General features: G+C 36.1%; 1 protein-coding gene across 15 annotated transcripts in view; it reads right to left on the bottom strand.

Moving 5' to 3' along the window:
- RBFOX1 (RNA binding fox-1 homolog 1) overlaps positions 1–18369 on the bottom strand; it is a 1377247-nt gene that overhangs the window by 1194054 nt on the left and 164824 nt on the right. The window lies entirely within an intron of this gene.

The raw sequence follows: 18369 nt of genomic DNA on the forward strand, positions 1-18369 counted from the left end.
GTTTGGAGAAAAGGAGGCTGAGGGGAGACCTTATTACTCTGCAACTACCTGAAAGGAGGTCATAGTGAGGTGGGTACTGGTCTCTTCTATCAAGTAACTAGTGATAGGACAAGAGGAAATGGCCTCAAGCTGTGCCAGGAGAGGTTTAGACTGGATATTAGAAAAAATTTCTTTACTAAAAGGGTTGTCAGGCATTGGAACAGGCTGCCCAGGGAAGTGGTAGAGTCACCATCCCTGGAGGTGTTCAAAAAACACATAGATGTGGCACTTCAGGACATGGTTTAGTGGGCATGGTGGTGTTGGGTTGACAGTTGGACTCAATGATCTTAAAGGTCTTTTCCAACCTAAACGATTCTATCATTCTATGAATAGCTCCAAAGCCTGGAAATGATCTCCAGTGCTGCGTCTCAAGCATTCCCATAGGGGTTACAACTAGCTTGAAAGTAATATATGTAAGATTAAAGATTGCCTTTAGTTGACCTCTGTTTCCTGAGCTCTAGGGTCCACACATCAAGTGGTTCTCAACAACTGCTAGGACTAGAAACTGTCTCAAAGAAGAAAGATAAAAAAAGCAAAGTATCATGACTCAAGATAACTGTGGCTGTGCATAAAAGGCCCAGCTGCTTAAGACTTGCAAGCAAAAGTAAACTTTAGTGTTTTCATGATTGTTAGGAGGGCATCACAAGCTGAATTAGCAAGACAGTGGCCTGCAGGTTGACAGAAGTGATCCTTCCCCTATGTTCAGCACTTGTGAAACCACACCTGCATTGGGAAGCCCCAGGCTGGACACAAGACAGACATTAGCATAGCACAGCAAGGCCAGCAGAGGCCATGAAGATGGTCAGGGACTTTAGCACCGAGGACTCAGGAGTGACTGAGAGAACTGGGTTTGTTCAGCCCTGAGAAAAGAAGGCAAGTAGAAGACATGGTTCCCTTCAGCTACCTAACAGCAGTGTTTAGGAAAGAGAGAGAAGGCTCTTCTCACAGGGTTACAGTGACAAGACAAGAGGTAACAGACACAGCCTGGAATACAAAAGCTTTGACTAGATAGAAGAAAAACAAATTTAATCAGGAAGATGGTCAAACATCAGAAAATAGGCCCAAAGAGGCCCAGAGAAGCTGTAGGATACCCATCCTTGGAGATATTCAAAACTCAGCATCTATGGAACTCAGCAAGTGAAGAAAAGAATGAATAAGCAAGTGTAAAACCATCCTTAAATGAGTATCTGCATATCCTGATAATATTCTGATCCTTTTAGTGTCTTATTTCAGTCAAGAATCAAAACCCAATTGTGCCAAACCCCAAAACCAAGATAACTTCATCACTCTGAAGTGCTTACAAGGTGAAGTTACAATGGCAAACTGATAAAACATACAGAAAAAAGCATAGATTAACAATAAAACCACTCTGAACAGAGACATAAGCAGTAGTAACATCACATCCTACACACCATAATTAATTAATCATGTTATCCAGAAATTCAACAATCATTTCAATATGTTGAAGTATCTTCAAAGAATCAAGCCTTTGTGGAAGAACATGTTTTCAGAATCAGACTTCAGTGATGACTGAGGACAAAAGCTAGAGGTGCACTGGTTAAAGAATTTTGTCATGGCCTCATATTATAACAACAAGGCTGTCAATGGCTGTAAATTAAAGGCATAATTGCCCTCACTGAAAACTGTTTAGTTTCTGCAGGCTGGGATTCTCCTTCCCCTGCATGTTCCCTCCTTGTATTAAAAAAAACCCTCTGTAATTATAAATGCTCTTATTCAAGCAAACTATTTTCCCCACTCTGTAGCTGCATATTTTAATATTGCAATGGATTAGAAATCACAGCTTTCTAAAAAGCAAAAAAGTGTCCTAAGAACTACTTCCTTTTCTAAGATGCTAATTTACTTTAGATAAATAGCGTTCTTGTCATATGTCAATTTATTCTAAAGGGAAAAAAAGAAACCAAAGAAAACAAACTATGCACGTACTTGGATTACAATAATAAAAAATTGTACCTTTTGAAAAGCTTTGATTGTTTCCTTACCATGAACTTTTGCCTTTTTGAATTGCTAATTCAGTTAATAGGTTCATTTTGCTCTGAAATTTGCATCGTGAAAATTACCAGCCTTACAGGGTCCTCTATATACAAAACAGTTTGCATACTTTGTTACAAAGGGTATGTTCGACATTGGGAAATAGTAAGATATCTTGAGAAGGTAAAAATGTAAGAAGCTACATTAGGGTCAGCGGTATAACAGTACTTGTTAGCATTTTTGAAAGAAAACATGAAGATCTGCATTTATTTTTATTTAATTTGTTTATTAATAAAAAAACCCAAACCACCCAACCCTAAAATAAGTCTAAGATCATTGCTTTGTCTTTCAGATTAGCTACAGAGTAGCCAACTAGACTTGCAGAGCTGGAACTTTGGCCACCATAGCACGACTCTACCTTTTTCAAATTTCCATGGCACTATTCCCACTGATAGGCAATATACATGAGTACAAAAAGCACAATTAAAAAGCCTCACCTTAAATCTATGGAAGTTAATGTTTGTTTTCAGCTAAGTTTCCAGACACTGTTCTCTATGAAAGGCAGTGTTCAATATCTGCACGGTAGAGAATATAGAGGAAATTTTGCTGTAAATCATGCACAGAAGAAACCATGCCTTCGTTCTTGATTTGTTCACCATCTAACAAAAATGTGTCTTGACTCGGGTTTTGAGACTCCTGTGTCTCAGAGAAATGCTAATAAACAGAAGAACAACTAAATGCAGATTTTAATGCTAAAGAAGATAATTTCTAGAAACTAACATGTTTTAGATTTAAACAATATGATAAAAATAAGTATAAAATTACAACATCTTACTTCTGTTTCCAAATAAACCAATAGCACAAGTGTACCCAGAGTGAAGATTCAGATACATGGGTTTCATGCAGTGTAACATATAAATTGTGTCTTGCCAAAGACAGGGAGTGACAGTCAAAAATATTCACATAGCCCTGACATTCTCAAAGCTACATGTTAAGATGCCTAAGATTTTCTTCTAACGCCTACTTCTATGTGGGCAAGACAGCTTTATATCATCACCAGAACTAAGCACACAACAATGCCTAAGCAACAACCAGACAGTGGGGGCTTTATTCAACTATACAGAACTGAGGGAACTAGTGTAAAAAAAAAAAAAAAAAATCCTTCTGAGACTAACGGATCATAATACTGTATTTAACTGTCCAAAAAGATTATTGTAAAACCTTTTCTCTAGAAATACTGAAAACAATCCAAATGGGCAGATACACGTTTGGAATATATACTCATACAGCTCAAAAGTCCTTTGAAAGCTTGGTGTTGCAGGTGAAACAAAAAGGCAAAGCCTAATTTAGAGTACTTGTGCATTTTGTATTATTTTAAGCCTAGGGTAAATTATCTCAACTGCTAATAGGGCTTTACTGCATCAGAGGTTGAGCAAAAGATTAACAAACTTTTTTTTCCTTTTTATGGGCTACCATTCCTACACAGAAAGCCTTTCAAGCATGTTGGGTGACAAGGCTGGGGAAACAGCTCCATAGTGTAGCGTGGCTAGGGAGAACCCCTTGGAGAAGCGTATCTGGAGTAGCTGGTACAATCTGCAAAGCAGGTGAGACAGACACTTGGGACTTAATAGTTTACCAGTAGTTTATGGACCATAGTTTTAGAAGTCCTGAAGTGATTTAAGCACTAGGACAGTGTCACATGTCCACATAAACTACAAACATTCTACAAAATATGATTTATTTGCTTCATAAAGTACAACTTTAAACTCCTCAACAATCATAATATCACAATACCTATTGAAGAGGAAATCGTAATCCAAATAACTAGTGGCTTAAGCATTTCAGTGTGAAATATAATTTTTGAAGTACCTAAGTTCTGAAAGCAACTGTTTGTATTGTTAGAGGGGTTGTCTAAGATAACATATAAGCATAAAGTATTACAGGGTGCTGGAAGAATACAGTGTTCCATGTTATAATTGTAATTTCCTAACTTCACAGATATGTTTGTAATAGAGCAAATCTTTAGAAAAGATTACCTGTAGCTCTTGCTGTGAAAATAGTACTTTATGAAAGCCAAAAAAGAGACCGACCTGAGTAGCCTAATATATATACAATTACCAATTCTAGAGTCTAAATTCACCTGCCTGTCCACTTCCAAACACTGAAGGATGCATGACTGTAATGCTGTGGACCCATTCACACACACAGGACTCCAACCTCAGAAGCTGCTGATAGATGTTTGCATCAAGGTTTTCATTTCAATATCACATTCTAAATGCTCGCTATTCTACAGTATTGCTCTTATCCCCTTTTAAAACCTATCAACCTTAATCTTTTGATTTCAATGATACGATTTTATGTACTTCAGATAGAAAACACCATAAAACAAAAATTCCCCAAACTCCTTACATACCATAGTTCTAAATTTTGAATTGCTCTTTAGTATTCTGCTATAAGACTGGTTCAGCCATCATTAGTGTATTTCACTGTTTGTGCTTTGTATATCCACAGAGTGTTTTCCTAGTATTATCAAAGCACTCTTGTTACAGAGTAATTTCAATGAGTCAATACACACCAGCAGTTTGAAACAGCAGGGACTCAAAGCCTGAGGAGGGCAAACTCTTATCACAGTATCTTTCTTGATTTATTGGAACACAAATGTCATAAACAGGACCCACACTTCATAAAAAGCAGCAAGGTACTTTTCTAGGATCATAGGGTACATACAAAACACAAGCTCCAGAGGCTTTTGAAACAGAAGGCCATTGAGAGGAAAGACAGTCTCAGCTGAAGGTTAACTATATGCACAACATGCACCTGCAATGTTTGTGGCTCTTGGACTCAATCCCAAACCTTCAAAGTTTTATATAAATACAGAATATTCAAGTTTCCTAAAAAGCTCTTTAAAAAGATACACATGACCCACACATAGTCTTTGTGTAGCATGAAAGAGCACCGTCACATTTAGAAAAGAAGTTCTTGCATTAGCAATGTTTTGTTTGGCCAAAAAGAAGAAATACACTCCTCCTTCCTTGTTACATTTATGTGATTTCTTAATCATAAGACAGTATAATGGGCTGTACTGATGGCACTTAGCATTAAGACATTACCCAACATAAAGAAATAAATGCCCTATAAAATCATCAGGTACAAGTTTTTACAAATCAAGAGACAAAAATCTTCAATCCTCCATTCCACTTAATCCTACCTTGAACTGGTATTCCTAAACAAAACAGGGCAAGAGAAATACCACTGAAAAATAAATCTTCCAGCACCTTTAGGTGGATTGGACAAGACTTAAGAAGACTACAGAATAACTAAAAAAAGGGGCAAAAAAGAAGTAGATGAATGAAATGTGCATGAGTATGTTTCCCAGTCCTTATTAGTTCTGCAGCAATTTTTCAAAATGCTGTTGACACCATAATAGTCCCCAGGGAGAACATGTTAACTAAAGGGATAGCAGCTTCATTTATCAACAGTGGGACAGCAAATCTGCCTGTAGAAATTATGCCAACCTGCTAATACAGCTAATCAGGAACTGGTAAAATCAAGCTATGATATAAGAAGTCAAGGTCAAATTGCAGGATTTTACTATAATTACTGGGGATTTCAGAGTTGTCCATTCTAGAGAGTATGTTCTACAAGACTACAATGCACAACCAAACATGGGGTTGAACAGACCAAAAAAATACTCTAACAGTGTGAAACAGGTAAACATTTTTCTTTGAGATACCTGAGCTCCCCTGTCCAATCCTGGAAAAATAAAGGAAACTTAAAATGTTTTGTCCACAAAGATTGCATGATGGCAAAAAGATCCTCTGTTACGGTTGAAGTGGGAAGAGATGTTAAAATACTATGTTTTCACACATAGAACTTGAACTTCAGGTAGCCAACTTCCTTTTAAAAGTACAGTTCCTGTACTACTTAATTCAGGAATTAAAAAAATAAAGTCCTCTGATAATTCCATATTAAAATAAATAAATAAATAAAAATCACAGGCAGAGGGAATCAGGTGAAAGGGCACCAATAGGTGAGAACAGGACCTCTGTAAGTATACTTCATTTATACTATTCTCTTTCAGTTCTATTATTCATAATGGGAAGAAAGTAGAATAGAAATTTCCTTGTTTTGACAGGGCATATAAAATCTGGGCCTTTGCAAACACAATTAAACATTTTCTTGCTTTTGGTTTTGGTTCTATTGGTTTGTACATGCAGATAAGCCTTTTGAAGCCGTATCAGCCAGACCAAGCAGAGTCTTTGTTAACCCAGCATCTATGACAAAACCTTCTCTATGTCTCACATTTGAAAAGGAAACATGGGAATTTAACTACATTCACAGGTATCTTACAAGTTGTGATGTGTTTTCCTTTTTCAAAAACCTAAATTATGCCATTTGCTTTGCTAATCAGTTTTTACCTGCTTTCCATTTATTCTATTCATTTAGGAAGATGTGCTATGTAGACTTCCAGTTACCTCTAGATAGGGAGTTCCTGCTAATGATTGGTTGGCTTTTTTGTGCAGCGGGTTTTGTCTTACAATACATACACAATTGGTAATAGAAAATTTCACCTCATTCTTTATATATTTGTCAGCTTCCTAAACAGAGGCAAGCAATTAATTCCACTCTTTTCTCCCACTCTGCACAACTTTTCAGAGTGACCTGTGATAATTAATTCTGGCAAATGATATCTTTTGGACTTGTGTACTGCAGAGCAGCATACCATCTACTCCACACTGTGATGGGTTAGTCAAAACATCACGTAGAAATTGGATTCACTGTGAAATTAGTTGCGCAGCAGCTCAGAAAATGCTAATAATACACAGATAATACGAGGATTTGCAGAAAATACTGATACTGTATTCTGACTAGCAACAGAACTTCATTCTGAAGCCTGCAGATCTAGAGTTCCTGCTAGAAGAGTAAATACATATGCATTAACACATTACATGGGTAAATCCAGAACCCTGGGACCAGCATATTAAAAGCAGTGGCATAAGGGCTCTCCCTCCTCAGATTTTGTTGTTAGTTTGGGCTCATAGGCCCTTATACCTTTTACTATGAAAAACAAACTTCCAACTTACTGTTAAAGGGGAAAGAAATCAAGCATGGAAAGCTGCCTTACATTGCTTAATAAACTAAGACCATAACTTACTCATCTGTTTCGTTTTGTTCAAAAAGCACTTCATAACACAGTCCTTCAAGGAAAGGAGAAACGTTTAGAAATGGAGAACCCTGGGTAGAGGGGAAAAAAAAAAAGTCGCAAGCACACTTTAACAAAGACCATGAACCTAAAGCAAGAGGGACATATCTTAGGCCCTTACTAAGTCTTTACAGAGATACAATGTTGAAGGAACAGCCCTTTTCATTGACACAAAAGTACTATTCATGTACATGAATATTAGTGAAGAGAAAAGAAATGCAGTTTGCCTGTGTATCGAATGGCTTGAGTGGACAGAACACTGAGATGTAAACACATCTGAGACTAGACAGTCAGTTCATGGTTTTCTCATGAAGAATACTTTTGCTTTTTGTAACCCACTGTCATAACTTAAAGGGTTACCTGGTTCACAGGTGTATAGAGGTGGCAACCATAGGTTTGTAGGATTCCATAATACACAAGGCAATGGAGGCTTTATCCACTAAATTCCTCTACTTTATTACAGATTACCACCAATACCACAAAAATAACCAATCACTTCAGTGTGAGCCGTGACAGTTCCTTGAATAGTTTTAATCAAAACTTTGAAAAGTCCAGCAACAATTTAGTGAAATATTTCCATAAAACAAAACAACAAAACACTGGCTGCACTTGCACAAAGCACAGTTGCATAGCTGCAATAAATTACTTCTTTTGTTATGATGTTTTTCCTATGGCATATAAAAGCTGCCTTATTTGTAAACAGCATTAAAAGGCCACTGGCTACATCCCAGCATGCCTGACTTCCACTTAATTTTTTAATCACAGAATATAGGAGATATGTATGTAGCAATAGTTCTGCCCCAGTTCTTTCAAGTGAATAAATGTACTCTTAACTGAGAAAAAGATATGTCAGTTCAGGGCCAAAGGAATTCACAAAGCCATATTTAGACGTCAGGGGAAAAGATAAAAAGGCTCCTAAAATTAACATTAATAGCAAGCACAGAGTATAATCTTAAAATATTTTTAAGGTACTAGGGATATAACATCTCAAGGCTACAAATGCATCCTTCACAAATACTTCCTACAAATTAGCATCTGCTGTTGCAGTTATTCACTAAAAGCATGCACAAAAGGGTGATTTGACACACACAGGTAGTTTAACAAAAACATGGTTTATACTCTTCATAATATATTTAAATATTTACTCCCAATGATTAAGACACACTTAAGGCAGACATACAGTGAAATTTCACCCACTCCAGTAAGATACTATCAATACTGCTGGACTGAGCTTCTGTCCTGGTTTCAGCTGGGATAGAGTTAACTGTCTTCCTAGTAGCTGGTACAGTGCTATGTTTTGAGTTCAGTATGTGAAGAATGTTGATAACACTGATGTTTTCAGTTGTTGCTCAGTAGTGTTTAGACTAAAGTCAAGGATTTTTCAGCTTCTCATGCCCAGCCAGCGAGAAAGCTGGAGGGGCACAAGAAGTTGGCACAGGACACAGCCAGGGCACCTGACCCAAACTGGCCAACGGGGTATTCCATACCATGTGACGTCCCATCCAGTATAGGAACGGGGAAGTGGGGGCAGGGATTCGCCGCTCGGGGACTGGCTGGGTGTCGGTCGGCGGGTGGTGAGCAATTGCACTGCGCATCATTTGTACATTCCAATCCTTTCATTATTGCTGTTGTCATTTTACTAGTGTTATCATTATCATTATTAGTTTCTTCTTTTTCTGTTCTATTAAACTGTTCTTATCCCAACCCACGGGTTTTGCTTCTTTTCCTGATTTTCTCCCCCATCCCACTGGGGGGGGGGGGGAGTGAGTGAGCAGCTGCGTGGTGTTTAGTTGCTGGCTGGGGTTAAACCACGACAGCTTCTGTCCTTGACCTTGGACTGTAACAAAGAGAAGTCCTGTAGCTCTGCACAGAGCATATAAAGCAGTTCCCTTGAAAAGAAGCTAGAGAGGCATCATTAGTAATTTTCCGTGCCTACGGAAATTCTGTGATTTAAGCACTACGTTATCATATTGTGAATGTTTGTGTCATCTGTCATTGGGTGAAGATTCACAGAACAATCTCTCTCAGTTAAAATATCTTGCCAAGCTGTAACCCCTCCAGCCCTGTTGCAGTTCTGCAGCTGTTTAACAGCCTATGGTGAAATTACTTTCTAGGTGGATCAGGATGCTGTTTGCTAGCTGCTCTACAAGAGGAAAAGCAAATAGACCCACTTGAATTATGATATTAGGAGAAATAATCTCACCATATTGTTATCTGGTGAGCTCTTTTCTGTCCATAATTTTATACATATAAAAATTCAATAGACTAAAAAACATACTTCAGAAGATACAGATGGCCTTCTGCCTTTAAATACAGTGGTCTAAACAGTGTATTTTTGCATGGAGTTTGATTTGAAACAGCAGAAAACAGCCAGAAAACAGGAAACATTTATAAAGAATTGAAAATGTTTGTGGTTTTTTGTAGTACCTTTCAAGACTGTCTTCTCAAAGCATTGACGCTTCCCCCCCAATAAAGGTAAATAACTATTATAATTTTATTGGTAAATAAAGACTACTTTTTAAATTTAAAAATACCAATTCTACTTTCTGTATTAAAAAAATATTTAAACAGTATTATTTGACTGAAAGAGCAAAAACTTGTTTTGCAAGCTTAAAAAGATAATTTGACTTAGTTAACTTTAATTAACTTTTACACTTGCACTCAACCAATGAGCCAAGGGGTAAGATTACCCACAGTATGTGATGCTAACAGGAGTTCAATTTGATATTTATTATTTATCCCAGTATTCTGTAGGAATTAATTCATTCAAGGAGCAAACGGGCATTATGAATATTAGAACAGATTTTCAACAGCACAGATATTTATGTCACTCGAGGTAACAGAGATCTTTAATTGTGAGGCAATAAGTTGTCATTTTTTTCCCCCTAAGCATTACTCTTCCACACTGATACTTTTTATCTCAAAAATTCCGTCTCACTGATTCAGACCTAAAACACTGCTCACTTTGCAGGCTGGATTCAACATAAGCTTGTTTTATCACAACACATTACTTCTTTAAGTGGGTAATTCTGCTTCTAGTTTTCAGTCTCATTTCACTGGTGCACACCATTTTTTTTGAAACTCCTTTGTTAATCATTTTTGTTTTACTAGTTGTTTGGTTTTTTTTTTTTAAATATTCATTTTGGGTTTAGATCTATTGCCTAATTGTAGGCAATGAATTTTCCAGCAGTATTAGATTCATGATTCCATTTAGCAAAAATTTTTTTGAAACTGGTATTTTAAGCTTTCTTGGAGATATTGTAGAAGAACTTCACCATTTATTGCTGCTATTAGGGTGTTTATGGGTAAGATTCCAATCTCTCTTAAGTCCTAGTTCCTTGCATTCATTCCAGTGTCTCACATTTTGTTGCTACACTCATGAAGTGTTTTATTAATGGAGATTGAATAACAAACACCCACACTCTGGCATAGCCACTTCAGGCCTCACAGTTTTTCTTTTCTCTTTACTGGTACTTTCGCACATTTGTTTACCATATTTCAGATGCTTGAGGCCTTGATAACATCATTATAGAAATGTTTAATCAAACCCACAGTTTACTCTGACAATATTTGGCATTAGTAACAGCTATAACTCACTATAAACATTAAATTGGCAAGCTTACTCACATGAGATTTTTCAGTGGCTTTTAAATAATCCAAAATCATGTGGCATACAACAGGTATTTGGATACATACTGTAATTCTGAATAATTCCACCATGACTTGTTGTATACAAATAAGAATCAGCAGATTCCTTCCAATGTTATATATAAATATAAAATAAAACAGTAGCTACTTAGAAAACTTGTATATTCCCCAAGTAGGCAGAAGCCCCATTCAACTGAATTATCAAAAAACAGAATTAAAGATACTGCAGATGCCAAAAAGATGTGCAGGTTCAAAACCTGTTTAGAGAAAATCTTAGGGAAAATGTTTATTACAGGTTATTAAAGGCAAAATTGGAGACTCCCTTAACAAGCCATTCTAAGTCATAAGTTTAGGAGAAGTTTAGGAACACATTAAAGATTATTGCACATCTGCTTGTTCTTATGATACCTGTAACTGGCCATGTTAGAATAAAACATCATGCACAATAGTCTCACCAAGTATAACCATCGTCGTGCTCTTCACAACACTTCTATCTTTACTTAGGCAGGAAATTACTGGTAGTTTTCTTAGGATGTAAATTGGAAAACACTGATGAGTAACATGCAGAATTTACAATTGCTTCAATTACTCTCATAAACCCTTGCTTTTTAAAAAATTTCTATGCGACAGGATTGCTTTTGGGAGCTTATTTCTTCCTGCCTTCTTTTTAATACTATTCTGCGTTAAATGGATGTGTAGCTATTTCCTCAGAAGCAAATTTCTCAACATATACGCTTCCTTCATAGCTCCCATGGAACTACATGAACAGCCAAGGGAAGAGAGGATCAATATTTTTAACAGAAATCAAAAAGCAAGTGTCTTCCCTTACAAGTAATAAAACTAACACAGTCTATTTTCAGCCATTTCGTCTTTAACCTAAATACAGACTGCCAGAATCTCCAAATACGGTAACCGCAAATTAAATTGTTTTAATTTTTGCACATAATTTGTATTTGTCAAACTCATTTACATGCAAAAACATATTATATGTGTCTATTCAAACAGGTACAGCAACATCCTTATTCTGGGTCTGACAGATTACTGCTAAAATGCTAGCCTATTATGAAATGCTTTGATCTTTCTCAAATGGACTGTTCACATGCTTCAGATTAAGAGTATCTTCAAGTACTCTGTGATATGAGGACATTTATGAAATCACTTCTTCAGTTACTTCACCTTTTGTAAACAGTCACTCTTTTTGAGAAACGTAGTTAGTATAAGAACATTCTGTTTTCTTTTAAGTAAATAAGAAGATGGCAATTGCAGACAGTTTCAGAGAGGTACCTGACACATTCTGGACTTTGTTGACTTGAACTCTTAGATGTCAAAATTATATCCTGTAAAACCTGGTATCATTTGACACTGATAAATACGCGGACATTTTCCTTGCACACTCATGCTAATATGGCCAAGATGACAGTGTTCAATGCGTGCTCTCAGGTAACCCACTATAAGGATAATTTCTGGAACAAAATGAAAGTATATCAGACATGATTTTCCCAGGATGCAGTAAGACAGCATCCTCCAAACCAGATTTGGCTCTCTCCGGGGAAACCAGATGTCTATTGCCAGCAAAAGACAGGCACTATTCAACATAGTCTATTACTTAAATAGTAGGTACCTAATTTCAATGTCTGACAAATTGGTGCTTTCCCAGTAAAAGAAAATAACTGTCCTGACAATAAACCCCAGACATTTTATGTACCTGATATTTCTAAGCAGCAATGGAATAAAAAAATCTTTCTTCCTTCCAATAAGGAACAGAATAAATATGCAAATGCTCACAAGTTTAATTTTATCTGGTTTTTTTTAAAGAAAAAATTTACATGTTCTATATTCAAAATAGCTTCTCTTCTACCATTATTACATATATTCTCTGCCAGGTAAGAGTAGAACTGCTGAAATACTACTCCACCAAATTCACCAAGAAACACATTTAATGCTTACCAGGGAGACTAGATTATGTGGGAGTCAGCAGTGACAGTATTTGCCTTTGCAAAGCGAAACCAGAAGCAAGCATAGGAAGCAAAGGAATTGAGTACCAGTGTCCCACATTTAATATAGTAGAAGTTGAATCTAGTACAAAACATTTTTCCAGGAAAACAACTTCTGAGTAACACGTTGATGGTTGAACTTCTGCTCTGAAGTACAATCTTTGAATCCTCAAAGAGGAGAAAACGTTTCTGTAAATACAGATTGTGAACTACAGTTTCCTACAAATTGTCACTAGATGGCATCTTGTCATCACACTTTAAATCTCAGAGTTCATCACCGTCATTCCCCTGTGACAGAAAATACTAAACAGAAAGTGTCCTGATGAGATTTCAGTTCACTGTAATACGTAAAATCCTGGTTTTGCGATAATGCAATACACGCTGTCCTATTGGAGTCATCTCAAAATTAGCAAGAACTTAATGTTCAGAAGTTGGCTCTTAATACACATCGCAATGCATCTATAAAAGTGATAGCAAAACTATTAAGAGGAGTTAAAAGGGGCTGTTGTGGGGGGAGTAGGCTGTTTGTGGGTTGGGTTGTTTGTTTTTTTTTTCTAATTTATATTTCTCATCCACCGGAATTCTCAAAATTTTTTATTGCTGGCTTTTAGAAGCACGTTTTCTGGTCTTGTTTTTGTTTTTTTAAAAATTCTGGGGTTTGATACTTTACAAACATTGTTAATATGAACAGAATGTAAAAGAAAACCAAAAGAAAATATTAACTGAGCTATAAATACTTTAAATATTAACGATGCATTGATTTATTTGCCTCAAAGAGAACGATAAAAGCATGAAAATGAACGGTATGCAATTCTCATAACACAGCTAAATAGAATTTATTTGATGGGCAGCTATACAATAGTTAGAATCTTGCTTGTGCAAATATTTATGCAAATCAATAATTTTATTCATTTGTTTTCCAGTACCACATTTTCGCAATTCCTGACTGAAAACCAAGCAAAAGAAAAAGATTCAAAGGGAAAGCTGGGCAAATTTATCACATTTCTTTAGTTTCACTCAAATTATATAAGCAGAGATTTACAGAACTGCTATATGAAATGCATATTTATACCCTATTTATTACGGTCTCTTGCATTCCATCTATGGGATACACTCCACCCCACAATTTAGTAACTGCTAGCAGTGAAAAACATAAACTTCTATACAGCTTTTATACAGCTTTCGTGCAGACACAGCCTTTTCCTGCTTATTCTTAGATTGTGAGTATGCTCACAAACTCCTTCCTGAAACTCTGTTAAATCCCAGTATTTAGAACTACCAAAAAATTGAATATTGCTAACAGCAAAGTAATTTTTTTTTCTCCTTTGCTTATTCTGCATTTCCTTTTAAAAGAACCCTGCTTCAATTCAATTAAACCATAGGGTGGCTTCCTTAATCTTCCAAGTAGAAGAGGTGTGCGACCAAACTTGATTGAGTGCCTTCAAACATCAGTTTGGTTTATCCTTCATGAGTAACAATGCAAAGAAAAACCTACATAGACACTCACTCTATTCAGAAATGTCCTCTTCATCGGATACGTCTTCCCTCTATGTATTGAGCTGCTCTCCAACCCCAGCTTTTCTTTCCACACCTGAACCGTTAATATTCAAGAAGATGCAAGGATCTTCTTACAAACTACCTGGCATTTCAGCAGCTCTCGAGATTCACCTGCTTGTTAGCATTTGAATTTCCAGCTATTGAAAATTGCTTATTCTTGTTTTATTTAGACTGACTTTTAACTCCTTGGCTAAAGCACAGAAGCAGAAGGATCTCTGATACTGAAAGGCAGGCAGGCTTCTAAGAGAACAAGGCATTTCTTAGTATCATCTCTACTGCTAGCCAAGACGACACCAAACTTTAATCAATGAAGAATCAAAATGTCAACCTACTTATCCTAGAGATCTGCTTTTCTGAGAAAAATAAACCACCTACAACTTCGTAGATCCACACCATTACCACTCCAGGCAAGGCTAACCCCTGATAACAAACATTCAGCAAGTATGCACCTAATTTAATACAACACACAAGTCATAACCTGATGGAAGAGGAAGAGAGTATCAATATATTACAGGAGTTTGAATGCAAGAATAACTGGTTTGTCTTCATTTTCTTTATCATTAAATAACATTTATAATTTGAGGTTTTCCTCTATACAACCTATAATAGTAACACTATCTCATCATCAAAATTATGTTGGTTTATTTTCAAGGAGACTATTTCCAGTTAAGATGGACTGCAACCTCTAGCCATTGGGCCAACTCAGCTGATGTGATTAAAAAAACACAGCCATGTACAATAATAATGAGCAATAACACTGTAAATAAATGAAGATTTAAGGAATAAAAGTCAAGGTTCTTTAACTTTTCTTATCTGCTGTGGATTAACACAGCTATAGATCTCATGTGCCTGGATACTCAAAAGCAGCCAGACCTTGTGATGTAAAACTTGACAAAATCTTCCCACATTAGGCATTCTCAGGTAAAATTTTGACCTCATTCTGAATTCAATTCACATGCAGTGAAACCCATAAAATACTGCCAGATCCTCATGATAGAGCTGCAAAGAATTTTCCTATATTTTGCAGCAGTTCTACATATTAGGTTGAGAATTTAAAAAAAAAAAAGCAAGATTTTCCCCAGATCTTTTTATTCTCACCAGTTAGATCAGTTCTACAGTATCATTTGAGTTATCTGCACAACATGCTTTCCCTTCTTCCCTGCACAGAAGACTCTCCCCTCCCGCCCAACATATTATCCAAATGCTCTGTGATAATGTTTAGGGAGGTGTTGTTTTTAATTTCAATTCTATTCTCATCCGTGGTAGTGACAGATTTATTTGATTTTTTTTTTTTAAAAGAATGCTGGTGCTAAGATACATTCCATTCAATAGAAATCTAAAATTTAAAGAAATCCACTTTTTTGCAAGCCATTATCTCCAGTTAATAGATATCTCTCCCAAAGCAGCAGTAGAGATAAGGTAACTTCAGGTAGCTAGCACATTTCTATTCAGATCACAAGCAGCAATTCTTGCAGCAATTTTATTTCTCAGCAAAAATCATTATTGTCCCTACTGAATTACCCTGAAAAGTCCTATTTTACTCCCAGTAACTTTTCTCAACATCTCTTGATTAAAAAGAGTACATGGCATTTGTTATCAAATATCAATATATAGACAAGAATTGGAGAAATGGAGACTGGGGAAAAAACAAAGCCATTTTAGAAAATGTAAGCTTTTAAATAAGCAGGAATAAGATTTTAAGGTAGCCTGGGAGAAGAGTATGAAACTGCAAATAAGAGTACAGCACTTAGAGGAAGCTATAAGAAAAAGGACAAAAATGGCAGAATCCTAGCCCAAATACAGCCCTCTAGATTCTGGCAGCCAGTCACTTGGCAACTTCCTAAAGCTTCCCAATAGTAATTTCTTCAGTTAGATTTTCTTAGCTCCACAGGTATAACTGATTGCTTGGTGAGATTTAAGAACAAAAGAAAGGTTTTAAAAGGCACAATCACTCAGCTTAATGAAAACATCTTGAATTATTTAACAAACAATCTATTAAGCAGCTATACCTATCAAGAAACATGAAGTTTGATAGCTCTGATTCATCACCGAGTTACCTCTGTAGTTTTATATCACTGTAATTCCAGCCATTTCAATAGAGTCTCAATTATGTAACACAGAGGTAAATTCAGTCTGTGAGTTTGAGCTGCATTAGACTTTCGTACAGGATCTGTCACTAAGAGCAGGAAAAGCAGCCAACAATTATTAAGAAAAAAAAAAAAAACACAAAAAACCCAAACAAACAAAAAAACCTGGAAATAAGCCTTTCAGGCTCTGGAACTGGGGCATTACTCAATAATTCATTCTTGGCTCCATTTGAATTCTCATCCGTCACGTCTCCTTTTATTACCAGATTGTTCTATAAGCAATGATCTGGCAACACATTTGAAAAATCTATGTATTCCTTCTCATCCATCACAACAAACAATTTTCCAAGCCACAACAGAGACAGTGCAATTTCAAGAGAAATAAGCTCAACTTTTAACTCATTTTTTATGCCATGTTTGTGTTACATCAGAAGTCTCATGGAAAACATGAAACCTTTTTCTCTTCCTATCACAACACTCTTCAGTAGATCAAAATACATTGCTAAACTTGCATTTATCACTCTTTCCCTCACCCAAAAATCAACAAAAAAGCAATAAAGGTGTAAGGTACTGAGGCTCAAGCAAGACAACTGAAATCCTTTTTTTTTTAAGGCAGTAGTTTGAAATTTGAGGACACTTTCTTACAGGCAACAGCAACCAAAGGATTCAATCATAAAGTAAAAAAAAAAAAAAAAAAAAAAAAAAAATTTAGAACTTCCAGGTTAAGTTTGGCCAACAAATTCTGTAAAGTCCCCACCCCTTCCCACCCCCCCCTTTTTTTTTTTAGAGGGATCTTTTCAACATAAACTGACAGCAGACCATTTTCTATTTTAGAAAATACATTCAGCCAGAAAATCACTATATCATTCTTCAAAACATTCATTTTTAACTGATACAAACCTAATTTCAATGCAAATATATGAAGCGCAAAACCAAGTTTCTAAAAATAAACCTTCACCTCTCACATTATTTTACAAGTTAACTTTTGACAAACTAACAGAAAGGCTGCAACTTTCAGTAGCTATTAAAGCTTTCAAAAGCTGTTCTAGTAGGAAGTTACCAGTGTCAGGGCAGAAAGAATTATTGAAAGAAGATATTATTTCAAAACTTAGTATATGGGGTAAGAAAGGATTCTGTCAAATCATCATAAGACAAATTAAAAATCTTTTGTATGTATTTTGATCTTTCAAGATATTTTTATATTTACATTAATATAACTAAGCAGTTTCAAAAGGCAGTGATTTCAAACTGAAAGACAGTGTTTATTTGGAAAAAGTCCAACCACCTCCTTCTTTCAAGGAACTTTTAATGTTTAAGGTTCATGTTTAAACTTGCATTAATCATGCCTGCAAACAAGAAAAAAGGGTTTGTCAAACACTTGAAATATTGTGTATTTCCTTATTCTGACATAAATCCACATTCCTACCAACCTCAAGTCTGAAGGGATACAATTTAGATAATCAGATGAAAAAAAATAACCACAAAACCACAAAAAACCAAATGTACATAGAGTGACATAATGTCAATTACTGGCATCATCCATCCAGAGACACTTGAAAAGGCACTATGGCACGATGTTAGTGTTTTAGAGAGACAAAAAGAGATTAAAGGGACTTGACTGCAACAAATGATGAACTTTTAGTGACATCAAACGGAGCTGAATATCATCAGCACCTTTGTAAATCAGGCCCATAACACCTTAGCATAAACTTATTTTATGGTACCCTTATTTCCTGCCAAGTGATATGGAAGAGAAGGAAGGATAGGTGCAGTACAGAGACAGACTAGATTATTTCTATCCTTTAAGCCAGTATAAGGTAGTTCTTCTTGGTCCAGTCCTGCTCAGTTTTGA

Source organism: Harpia harpyja, chromosome 21 (genome assembly GCF_026419915.1).
Source record: "Harpia harpyja isolate bHarHar1 chromosome 21, bHarHar1 primary haplotype, whole genome shotgun sequence".
NCBI lineage: Eukaryota > Metazoa > Chordata > Aves > Accipitriformes > Accipitridae > Harpia > Harpia harpyja.